Here is a 10,846-nt window from a genome sequence, read left to right on the forward strand (position 1 = left end):
TATATATATATAGAGAGAGAGAGAGAGAGAGAGAGAGAGAGAGAGAGAGAGAGACATCTTGCATCTTCTCTGAACTGCTGGAGGCCCAAACCCTGCTTCCCTGGCTTGAGTCTCTGCTTCAGCCTTAGCCTAATTGATGTAGTTGGCAGGATGTTTCAGATGAGAGATGCATTGACCCAGCAGATGGGGGGATCTGTGACATTTGGCACAGGTCACCAGAGTCCTATTGACATGGGCTCCTGTGGAGAGTTGGGATGGAGAGGATGGTTCACCTGTGATTATAGAGGAGGCTTTGCAAGAACTGAGTTCCTGCTTACAAAATAGTGCTGCCTGGGAAACAGCAGGACCCCTGGGGTGGATTTTTCTCAGTACTCTGAATGCAAACATGCATTAGGTTCTGCGGGATGCTGTCCAGTTCCACATCCTCCAAGAGAAATAGGAAACCTTGAGCAACACATTAACACTTCAGTAATGAAGGGGAGAGGCCAATCCATGACTCTGAGGGGAAGGTGGAGTCTGAAGAGGAGCCTGTGGAGAAGCCCTCGTGGTGAGCACACTCTACATGCAGCAAGAGATAAAACATGAGCAGCCCTGGGCCCCTGGGGGTCAGCAATGGGGCAACTGAATGTTACAGAACATACCACATGTCAGTCACACACCCAGGCAGCATTAGTGGGCTTGGGTAAGATGTTTTGCCAGGAACCTGGGGAGCCCTTGGCAACATGGACTTTGTGACTGTGGGACCTCGGACTTGACAGCATTGTTTGCTCTCCATAGATGGAGCATCCAGCATCCATCACCACCCACTTAGAATCCTGAGACAGCAACTGTAGAAACATTGAAGATATGGAGACCATCATCACTGCCTGATAGTTTGCTTTATGCAGCTGCATGAACAGTGTGGACTGACCTGGAGAACTGCCAGAACTGTGGGTAAATGGCAATGCTGTGCGGATTTGGAGCAGATTCAACAAGAGCTTGATATGTGTCAGGTGATGTTTAATCTGAATTCACGGGGCCAGGTGATGGAAGATTTACCAGTGGCATGAGAGACTTGGTTCTGCAGCCTGCTCCCCCTGCAACATTGGGTCCTCAATGGCTATTTTAGACCCATATGTTGGTCGCCCCATTAAATGAGGTTACTACCATGATGGCTAGCCTGGGAGAAGCTGAGAGCAGACAGCAGTCCAAAAATGTGCACAGGAGAGGGCCTGTATGCAAGACAAAGGAAGAAAGGGCCATCAGAGTGTCTTGCATGAGATGAGGACTGATCTGGCAGCAGGGGTAGATGACAACCAGCCTAATGTGGTCCTTCTGGAGCTGCAGAAGCAACTACTCCCGGAGCAGCAACTCATCAGAGTGGGCACAGGTAAATTAGTATCCCAAGAAGCCTGACCTGTACAACTGAAAGACTATTTGGCTGCTTCTAGGAGAAATGAGGTGACTAAGGTGCCCATCCTGAATGACTGTATATTATGGAGAACTGAATACAGTGGTGCCTTCCCTGAATGCTGCAGTTCCCAGTGCATGATCACATGTGGAGCTTGCTATCCACTGGTCCCCAGTGTAGAGAGGGTATTGGCCCTGGTGGACACTGGAGCTGAGTGCAGCCTGGTGTGTGCAACCCTGAGAAGTTCTTGGGCCCATATGTCCATACTGATGGCTATGGGGGACCAACAATCAAGTTAAAGGTAGTATCCTTACTGATGGGGATAGGTCATTTTCCCCCACAAGCACACACGATTAAGTGTCTCCTATACCAGAGTAATTTGGTGTAGATATGCTTCAAGGACAGTGGCTGCAGACCATGGTGGGGGAGTTTCATCTGTGTGTGTGAGTTGTGAAGGGGGTTATGAGAGGATATGCAAAACACCTGGCCCAGGTCCTGCCACACCCCTGGGGGACAGTGATGATGAGGCAGTACCACCACCCAGGGGGATGTGCAGAAATTGGAGCTGCTATCCCGGAACTGGAGAAGGTGGGCATAATTTGACCCACCCGGAGCCCCTTTAACTCCATAATGTGTCCAGTGAAGAAGCCTGAGGGCACGTGGAGAAGGACTGTATGTTGTGGAGAACTGAATACAGTGGTGCCTTCCATGCATGCAGCACTTCCCCAGGGCATGATCTCATGGGCCAATCGACCTTGCAGCCAGGCACATAAAGCTATGTGTTGGACCTGGCTAATGTTTTCTTCTCTATTGTTCTTGCCCTGGAGAGCCAGGAGCAGTTTGCTTTTACATGGGAAGATAGCAGTGGACATTTCAAGTGTTGCCACAAAGTTATTTACATAGCCCGAACATGCCATGGTTTGGTGATAAGTGACTTGGCCTGGTGGACTCAGCCGCCCATGTACACATGTTTAATTATGGTGATTGATTATATTGATTGACTTCTGACTCTCTTGCAGATTTAGAGCTTGTAACCCTGCCATTAGTGGCCCATTTGGAGATCAATGGCTGGGCAGTAAATACTGTTAAGGTGCAGGGTCCTGGCTTGTTGGTCAAGTTCTTAGATGTTGTTTGGTCAGGTTAAGACAAAAGTTGTTCTAGAAGCTGTTATTGATAAAATCCAGGCATATCTAGGACAGGCAATGGTTGCAAAACTGCAGGTCTATGTGGGCTTGTTGGGATATTCATGGGCTTTTGCTACGAATTTGGCCCAGTTTTTTTTTTCCTCTGTATGCCCTGATGAGGAAAGGGACATGGTGGGATTGGACTGAAGCAGGTGAACAGGACTTTTGGGCCACTCAGGGGACCAGCTATTAAGAAAACTCAAGCCCTGCAGATGGTGTATCTGGATCTGCCTTTCAAGCTGGATGTTCATGCAACCCAGCAGGGTATGGGGTGGGACCTGTGGCAATGGTGTGAACAGCTGTAAGAACAGTAGACTTCTGGCCACAGTTGTGGAGGAGTGCAGAGCCTTATTGCACCCCAGCTAGTACCTATGCTTCAGCTCTGTGGCCTCAGAGACCATCACAGGTGCTGCTGAAGTTTTGGTATGCACCACGTATCCTGGGACAGGATGGGTATGAACTTGAGCAGTCACTCTGAGGACAGGGGTAGCCCACATACCTACTCTGGCAAAATGGGGGGCATATTTGGGACAAAGGAGTGCCTTGTCTACTAGTCCCTTGACCCTTGAATACCAACAGATTCTAGGGCCAGTGCGGTATACAACTGAGAAAGCACCAGATCCTGCTTATAAATGTAAGCCAAAAGAGCCATTGCCCTTCAAGGAAGGGGAGCAGCCCTCTTGGGTAAGGGACTTCTTCTGATTCGACTGCTGTTGCTATACATCACAATATTAAGTGATCAAGGGACTCACTGAACAGGTCAGGATGTGCAGCAATGGCAACTCAGTTCCAGATTAAGTGGAGGCTGCCAGGCCCATACCACCCGCAGACTGAGGGCATGATAGAGAGGTATAATGTCCTGCTTAAGCAAGGACCTAGAACTGCAGCCCACCCACCTCCATGAAGAGGTGGAGACAGCATTTGTGGGCAGTTTTGAGAGCTCAGGTTGAGCATCTCTGGTGAGGGGGACCAGCTCTGTGGTGGCTTTGCTCACACCCAGCAACCCTATACAGATCCAGGTAACAGATTGGGGTGACATGTTGTGTTTAAGCCTGGGTTTGGGAATCGAGGGCGTGTTCTCTTGCCTACTCCCACTGGATTGAATCAGGATCAACTGTGGAGTGGACATGGCCCTGGACAATAAAGGCCCCCACCTCCACTGGGTAGCCCTGTTAGCCCCATGGGAAAAAGGTTTGGAGAGTGAGCTCCTTATGATGCCATGGGTGCCTAGTGAAAGCACCCCCATACCTGTGACTTGGCTGTGTTCTGCAAATGGAAAACAGATTGTGAAGGACACTTTTGATATTTCCCTCTGGCCAGTGATGGATTCCCAGGTGCTGGTGCACATAGGGCCTGCTGAAGTTCAGGTCCACACTGTACAAGTGTGGTGTCACACCCAGGGAAGTGGGCGGCCACTGTGATTTCCAGGGATGCAAAGCTGGCATGCATTCTCACAGGTGGACATGACTTTACCTGTAACTGCTTTGTCCTGTCTTATGTAGGTGTGTCCTCCCAACACCATTGTGAACTGGGCACACAGCTATGCCAGAGTAGCAAACACCTCTGCCTGCCGGGTATGCACCCAAAGGCCCATGGGTTCTCCTGCTGAACTGCCCTGGTAATTCAAACCACATCCCTTCACAATTGACATGGCTGGAAGAGGCTTTTGCTGCTACTTCAACATGGGATGAAACTAAGGCACCTACTGGGACGTCAGTCAGAGAACAACTTAGTGCCTCTTACTCATGTTTGGGTACTGTATTTGGGATGGAATGGCCTGGATCCCAGCTAAAAATGTAGAGCTAAGGGGCCCACTACTGCGGTGTTTAGACAGGATACAGAACCTGTGGATTAGTGAGCATCCAGCCCGAGCCTTAAATCATACAAACTAGGCTCTCTCTGGTAAATAAATAAATGCACGAAATCCATAAAGTTGTGCTGCAAATTCGCATGGCACTTGGTTTGTTAACAGCAACGCAGCGGAGGCGGGGGTTTGCCATGCTTGGTACTGAATGTTGTGTATACATGTCAGATCACCACAAGAACATTAGTATGGCTTTGGCACATGTGACTTCTGAAGAAACAGCCATACAGCAGCTACTGGTGGTGATCCTTTGTGGGAATGGTGGGCTGGTTTAGGCACCACCTGGAGGTGGCTCTTGGTGACAATAAGGGGTGGTGTGTTCCTCCTAGTTGTATGTTGTTGCAGCTTATATTGCTGTTGTGGTCTGCGGATGCAGGGCTCTGCCCTCACTGCTAAGGGATCATTGTGGAAGACTTCACATGCTAGGTTGCACTGGGAGGAATCCTAAAGGGGTGGATCCTTGGGCAGGCCCCAAATGGCCAATGTTTGGCTCCCTCTGGAGACTTCCAGCAGGCTGTTTTTAGTATGTAGTCAAGGTCATAAGCACTCTGAGTCAGTGTATGTACTCAATGTCATTAACATTTGCTTGTGATCTGCATCCACTGATGTATCCTGTTGGCAGTGTGCCTTCTTTTTCAGGCCTGGATATTTAAAAAAGGCCTATGGAAATGGCTTGCAGGCTAAATAGAGCTTGCAAGGTGCTGTTCTCACATCATCTTTCAACAGAGTGGGAAGCCTCCTAGCCCATAATGGCCACTCACCACACTCATATTAAAATTTCCCTACAATACCCTGCCTCCAGCTAATGGGAGTTTTCTTCTATCACCTCTTTGCCCACCTTGACTCTAGTCAGGGAATCTTCTTTCTATATGGAAAGATTTTTTGGGGGGAGGAGTGTACTGGTGATTGAATTCAGGGACACTCAACCACTGAGCCACACCCCCAGCCCTATTTTGTATTTTATTTAGAGACAGGGTCTCACTGAGTTGCTTAGCACCTTGCCATTGCTGAGACTGGCTTTGAACTTGGGATCCTCCTGTCTCAGCCTCCTGAGCTGCTGGGATTACAGGCGCGCGTCATCACACTGGTTGGAAGATAAGTCTTCATCTCTTTACTTGCCCACTGGACAGGAACTGGCCTACCCCCTTTTCTCGATTCTCTCTAATCATTGGCCTTGCCATTGGTCCTCCCTGTTCTGGCTTTCTCCTCCTTTTTACAGAGGAACATCCATGCCACTGCTCACCAGAATCCAGAACATCCCCTGCTGAGCTCCACTAGAACTGCTTAATATGGTGCCTACAAGAATTCTGAACCATGCCCCCTCCCACTGGGAAGCAGTTTAGGATGCATGGTGCCCTTCTCCCATCACTGCTTTCTTATCAAAGGAAAAGACAGAGGCAGGAATGTTAGGTCGCACTTGATACAGACAATGCCATTTTTGAACCATCCTTCACCTTTGAACAAGAGTCACCTCACAGTCATCTGACTCAGCTCTAGACAATACTCCATCATCATGCTAAAAAAGGAAACTGTTGCCTGGGACTGGAATCCTGAATACACTGGTTGACACGGAACAGTGACCACCTCAAAAAACAGAAGTGCCATCCAAAAGGATCCTTCTCTGGCAACCTCCTGTCAGTGGCCTGATTATAAAAATGTCCCCCACTCCTCAATATCTACTCTAAGTTGTAAGTGGAAGACAGATCCCAGTCTCCCCTGCATCCCTGCCACAGGTTTACCCAGAATAAACCTGGGGTATGGTGTAGTTACCTCCCCTTTCTCTTGATTTCCTTCCTTGGGGTTCTTTTCTTCTACACAGAAAGCCAAGGCTAGCAGCCCCACATGGGTTTCCTGCTGTCGACCCCTCCCACCTGTGGGAGTTCTCTCTCTTCTCAAGTAAGGCCTACTCCTTTCTTTTATTGTCTGTGAATTTTATTCTTCAAGTTTGTGAGAGAAGAACCCAGAAGGAAGTTGGCAAAGCATGGAATCTAGTCTAATCTCAAAACTTTGGTTTCAGTACCACAAATACAAATGGTTAATAGTAGTATACATCCTTGTATTGATTGATTATTATAATAATATTTTGCATGTATTGTATTAAAGAAATCATAATCGTGCTGAGTGCAGTGACACATGCCTCTAATCCCAGTGGCTCAGGAGGCTGAGACAGGAGGATTACCAGTTCAAAGTCAGCCTCAGCAGGAATGGCGAGGTGTAAGCAACTCAATGAGACCCTGTCTAAATAAAATACAAAATAGGGCTGGGGATGTGGCTCAGTGGCCAAGTGCCCCTGAGTTCAATTTCTGGCACAAGAAAAAAAAAAGTCATGAAATTTGAGATTTGAGATTTTACAACAATTCTCTTATTGCTTATGTGGGAAACATACGCTCCTGTTCAGGCCAAAAGATTGATCATTAGGTACATAAGAATTGAGGGTTTCCTTAAATGACAGTCTTGAGAGATCAGGGGCGTGCTTTATCTCTTAGATTGCAAAATCCTTTACAGTTCTTCATTGGCTCATTGACATTCCCTATGTCACCAATTTTCTTCTGGGTTCTTGTCTTGCAAATATGAAGAATGAAATGCATGGACAATAATGGAAGAGAAAAGAAAACAGACTAGTATTTACTTGAGAATGTAACAGTGGTCCACTTCACCTTTTGAATATAGCTCTGAATGATGGCTATTTGAATAAGGGCTTATATTTAAAACTATTTATTTATTTATTAGGGGGGTACTGTGGATTGAACTCAGGGACACTCAGCTATGGAGCCACATTTCCAACCCTTTTTTGAATTTTATTTAGAGACAGGGTCTCACTGAATTGCTTAGCACCTTGCTTTTTGCTGAGGCTAGCTTTGAACTTGTGATCCTCCTGCCCCAGCCTCCCAAGCTGCTGGGATGTGTGCTACTGCTCCCAGCAAGGGCTTATTTTTGAAGAGATGTGTTTTTCTTTTCCTTTTCTCCCTCTCCCCTTTCTTCTTGTCCCCTAACCTAGGGACAAAAGTTAAAATTGCCTTCAGTTATTCATGCTCCAGAGGAAGGAGATGTCTGCCAGAGGACCTTGAGAGTTAAAACATTCCAAATTAACAAGTGAATTCTGACACACCATCAGGGCACAGCTACTTTCAGGGCATACCTCAAATGTAGCCTTTGAATAGCTCCTTTAAAATGTCCCCTGTTCTTCCTGAGGGGCAGAATCACAGTTTCTCCTTTGCTAGGAAAGCAATAAATCTTCTTTTTCTTTTTTCTCAAAACCGTGTCCCATTATTAAATTGGCATGAATTGACGTTGGGGACAAGGACCAAATTTCCATTACAAGAAGAGAGAAAACTCCTGAGATGCAGAAGGGGGCCACAGAGTAGGAAAACCACTTTGGGTTTGCTAGAACAGCGGCTTATATTGTTTTGTGGTATTGTTGCCAAGATTTTGGTCCTTGTCCTCAATGCCAAACCAGTAATGAGGACACAGTTTTGAGAAGGACAGAGAAAGTTTTTTTGTTTTGCTAGCAAAGGACAAACACATGGGACTTCTGTCCCAGAGGCTGTGATTCTGCCCATCAGGAGAAAGGGAGCTTTTAAAGAGGTGACTGAAAGGCTACATTCCTCATGTTTTCTGTCTGGAGTTTTAATTCACTTGTTAATTTGAGAGGTAGTCATAGTTACTGAGCGCCTAGCCTTTGCCAAGTCTGGCTTCTGAGCTGCTGGGATTGCAGGCATGCACCACCATGCCAGGCATCTCTGCTATCTTCTGATGCCATCCCTTTGAGCACAAAGGACACACACAGGATGCAGGAGGGAGATGGGAAGCAAACCTTGGATCAGCAGGCTTTTCTTTATTCAAGAGTCAGCAGTGAAGTCAACTGGTAAAACCTTGGTGTGTCTCATTTTCAGGGCAGAAAATGGCTGTGGTCTAAAGCAAGGGTCTGGGTTATATAGGCTTTGTTCAGGGTGGGAAAGGAGGACAATTTCTGGGGTTCATTGTATTTGCATCCTGCTCATGCATTAGGGTGGGACAGGAATTCCAATGGGAAATTTCCTAGGGCTTATTGTATTGGGGTCAGGTGACCCATTTTTTTTGAAGGGGGGGTCATGTGCTGGTCAAGTGTGAGACAAAAGCTTAGGGAAAATGTCTTTGAATTCATTTTCCATATCTTTCAATCCCCAAAGTCTGGGGTACTTTGTTTCTGTGGTGGTGTGTACTTGAGGACAGACCCCTCTGCCTAGGATGGGGAAAAAAATGTAATCCTGCTTTCACTGAAATTAGAGAGGGGGAGAGATTTGGGAGGAGCAGGGAGAGGAAGAGAAAAAACATTATTGAAAAAATCAGTCACAGTGGCAGAGCATCAAGGGCTGTATTCAAAGCAGAAAGTGGACCACTGTTACAGTATTAGCATTGATCCAAATCTATGTTAAACAGGCATTGACAAAGTGCCAAGGCTATTGGTTGTGTCCTTTAGTCTGAGGTTTTTTTTTTTTTTCCCAGTGGGGGGTACAGGGTATTGAAGTCTGGGGCACTCGACCACAGAGCCACCTCCCCAGTTGAAAAGGAAGGCGAGGGACGGGAGACGGGAAAGTGAAAAATGAAAGACAGAGACCAGGCAGAGATACACATGAAAGTTTATTCATCAGAGCTGACAAATAAGGACCATCTGGGAGGGTCCCAATGCCAGGGGTTATAAGTGGGGTTGGTATGAGGGAGTGGTGATCGCCCTTGGGTAGGAAAGAATTACGTACTCCATTTGAATCATATGTATGATATGTAAAGATCATTGTAATGTTTTGAGCAACTAATAAAAAAAAAAAAAAAAGAATGCCGGCAGTGAAGGGTTAGGTTGGTCTGAGGGAGTGGTGAGCCTTTCTCGGAAAGGCCCTTGGTCAGGAAAGTGAAAAACTTTTCAAGGTGGCAGCCGTCACTTAAAATGACCATTCATATGCTAAGCAAGGACCTTAAGCCAGCCCTATTTTGTTTTTTATTTAGAGACAAAATCTAATTTTTATTTAGATTTTTTATTTAGAGATGCTTAGTGACTTGCTTTTTTTGCTGAAGCTGACTTTGAACTCACGATCCTTCTGCCTCAGCCTCCCGAGCCACTGGGATCACAGGTGTGCACCACCTGCCTTGCATGTATAAGGCCCTGAGTTCAATCCCAGCACCACCACCAACAGGAAAACAATTCGCAGTGGCAGAGCAGCAAGGGTTATAACATTCAAAGCATAAAGTGGACCACTGCTACACAGGTGGTGGTGAGAGTTTTGAGATAAGGAGTGAAGGGAGCTGGATTTATTTAAAGGAGAAGAGATAGAACTCCTGCCATGCAGGAGGGGGCCTGATAGCAGAAAAAACCCATTTTGGTGTGTCAGCTTAGGAGTTTATATATGATTCTGGGCAGCGCCTGGAGCAAAAGCTATGTAAAACGGATTTTGAAAAGGCATTATTGAGAAATGAAGGGAATGGAGGGGGATGAGAAGAAGAAAGATGGTAGAATGACTCGGACATAACTTTCCTACGTGCATATGTGAATAGGCAACCTTGTTGTACATCACGTACAACCAGAAGTATGGTAAGTTCTACTCCATATATGTTCAATAGGTTAAAATACACCCCACTGCCATGTATAGCTAACAAGTAAAAAGAAAGAAAAAAGAACACTCTTTCTACTCCCCCCGCGCCTTCCGGTAACTTCCATCACCCCCTTCCATCCACCCCTGGGACAAGGGGGCTGGCGGGAGGCGGTCCCCCCGGGGCGCCTGGGGTCTTCACGTCTGGAACAGGCTTGCTGGTGCGTACTGACAGCCTCCGGGTTGGCCTGCAGGTGTGGCTGAGGGCCATCGGCCCCACTGCCTGGTCACTTTACACCTGTTCTGCACTAGCCCTGGTGATTAGTGGGGGCATCCTTCTCCCGTTTGTCAGGGGCCTGGGTTTTCACCCTGGGACCTGTCGGTACCTTCCTCCCAGCTCTCCCCTCCAGCTGCTTTCCTGCGTCCTGTCATTTTACATTCCAACCAAAATCTGTACTCTGAAAGCCGACCACTGGTCCTTCTATGTCCCCCACTCCCGGCGTGAACAGCTCCTGTTTCTACGCCCCGCTGGCCCTCGTTCGTCCTGCCCAGATGTCGCGAAAGACAAACGTTTTTCTGCCAGTCAGGTCCGGACACCGGGAGGAAGTCCTGCCTGAAAAGGGCTGGACCAAGAGCCTGTCACAATGGCCTATGGCAGTCAGGGATTGGATGACATTAGTTGTCACTCAAGGCTGCTTTGACCCGTCCGTCAGGGCGCCGGGACGGAGCTGTCCAATCAGGCGCGCAGACGGAGGGCGAGGGCGGGCTTCCGCGGTCTCCCGGGCTTTTCTTCCTCGCCCGCTTGGCTCCCTCCTCCGCAGGCCCCGCGTCCTCCTGTCTCTTATAC

Source organism: Marmota marmota, unplaced genomic scaffold (assembly GCF_001458135.2).
Source record: "Marmota marmota marmota unplaced genomic scaffold, marMar, whole genome shotgun sequence".
NCBI classification, from domain to species: Eukaryota; Metazoa; Chordata; class Mammalia; order Rodentia; family Sciuridae; genus Marmota; species Marmota marmota.